Below are 1,935 nucleotides of genomic sequence, written 5' to 3'. Positions count from 1 at the left end.
GTGTGTGTGTGTGTGTGTGTGTGTGTGTGTGTGTGTGTGTGTGTGTGTGTGCGTGTGTGTGTGTTCGTGTGTTTGCGTGTGTATGAGAGAGAGAGAAATTTTATTCTCCGTGATCTTGTCATCTGTTTGAAGCACTTAGAGCTTATAAGTACTCGGAATAGAGCGCAATATAAACGCAAACTGTAATCATTATGCTATTACTAGATCTATCACTACTATTATTGGGTTTTTTAAGAATTATTATTGTTATTACTAATTTTTTTTGCTGGTGGTGTTGGTGGTGGTGGAGGTGGAGGTGTCGTTTTTACTGTTATTATTATTGTTCTTACATAACACATACATAATATATAATCTGATTGATGAAAAGATAGACATCTACAGCGTAATTTTAAACCTCTTCAAGCCGGAAACAAGAATATGACCTACATTTACCTGTGTTCTCGTGCACGCTAGGCAAAGATTTCAATAGAGTGGAACCGGGACTGGCTCTTGTTTACAGAAAACGTTCAGGTGTTTCTGGCTTTCTACACACGTAGTGAGATCATCAAGCTCTTCTCGCAATGCCACACCCACCACCGCTAGATCAGGTGGAGAGAAGATGACCAGCTCATCTATAGATGGCATCCCCACTCAGCTAACAGAGAACAAGGTTTAATTAATGTTCCAGAGTGCGACACAGCTCTTGAATTCATGTGTGTGTGAATGTGCGTGGGTCTGATGTGAGAATTGTATGTGTGTGTGGGTCTGTTTTCGGAGTTATGTGTGTGTATGTGTGTATGCCATGCGTTTGTGTATGTATTTTTGTGTATGTGTGGTTGCGAGTGAGTGTATGTGTGTATGTGTGTGTTTGTGTATTTGTGTGTATGTGTGTAGGTGTGTGTGTTTTGCTTAATGGTCTCATAATTTGCATTCTCTGCCCTATGATTCATCAGTTAAGTTGACTGAAATGTCTGCACTGTACAATGCTTAAAGCTTTCTAGGGATTAGGCACTATATAAATTTCCATTATCATCATCATCATCATCATCATCATCATCATCATCATTATTATCATTATTATTATTATTATTATTATTATCGATGATATTATTATCATTATTGTTGTTGACGATGTTGTTGATGTTATTCTTATTATTATTTCTATTAATATATCGTTATTTCTATTATTATTCTCACTATTATTATAATTATTATTATGATGATTATTATTATTATAATCATTATTAGAGATTTCAAGTATGTCGCAGACATCTACTCTTTTACTAAGAAATTAACTCTACAGGGAGGATATATAGCTAGCTATTACTGTATCTTCTTGAGAAACCCTACGAGACAAAATTAGTCCAAACTGTAAACAGCCTCCGACCCGTAAAGAGCACACGTCTGACTAACTACTGGCGCCAACTTTCTCCCTGATATCTGATATGTCTATCTCAATAAGACCCGGAAATAATCCAGAAGGTGACTTGGTCAAAGATAAGACAAAACCGCGACCAGGCAACAGTTAGCCGATCGAAAGAGTTCGGAACGAAATGCCATAGTGTAAGAAAAACACACAAGCTCATGAACTGGAATACTAATACTAATAGGATAACGGTCAATACAAGCAGACTTAAAACATTCTCCAGTTTCCAGCAGCCGTTACCAGTGTGATTTAAAGACTCGGCAAAAGAAACGGGTGACAAAGAAAGAGGAAACAAGATCCAAATCGACAGCGTTGGAAATCCTGTACACAAATACGATAACAGACGATACAAACAAAAAGCATTGTCTTGAAGCCAACACCAGTGTTATTGCTAAATCACAGCAAAAGATACGGCTAGCAACACATGAAGGGCAAACAAGATCCATGTCGTTATTTACAAACATAGCTGAACTTACATGCCGGGAACCCTGGGTAATCCAGCACAACGAAAGTGGGTATTTGTACACAGT

General features: G+C 37.7%; 1 protein-coding gene across 1 annotated transcript in view; it reads right to left on the bottom strand.

The window, feature by feature from the left end:
• LOC100533316 (glutamate receptor subunit protein GluR7) overlaps positions 1–1,713 on the bottom strand; it is a gene marked incomplete at its 3' end in the record, with an annotated part of 195,730 nt that extends 194,017 nt beyond the window's left edge. The window contains 1 exon segment of the mRNA NM_001204614.1: positions 1,646–1,713.
• Between the last annotated feature and the right edge of the window lie 222 nt (positions 1,714–1,935).

The sequence above is a fragment of the Aplysia californica genome, unplaced genomic scaffold, assembly GCF_000002075.1.
Source record: "Aplysia californica isolate F4 #8 unplaced genomic scaffold, AplCal3.0 scaffold00447, whole genome shotgun sequence".
Classification (NCBI taxonomy): Eukaryota; Metazoa; Mollusca; class Gastropoda; order Aplysiida; family Aplysiidae; genus Aplysia; species Aplysia californica.
The sequence above is the reverse complement of the archived record's forward strand: the minus strand, read 5'-3'. Positions and strand labels throughout refer to the sequence as shown.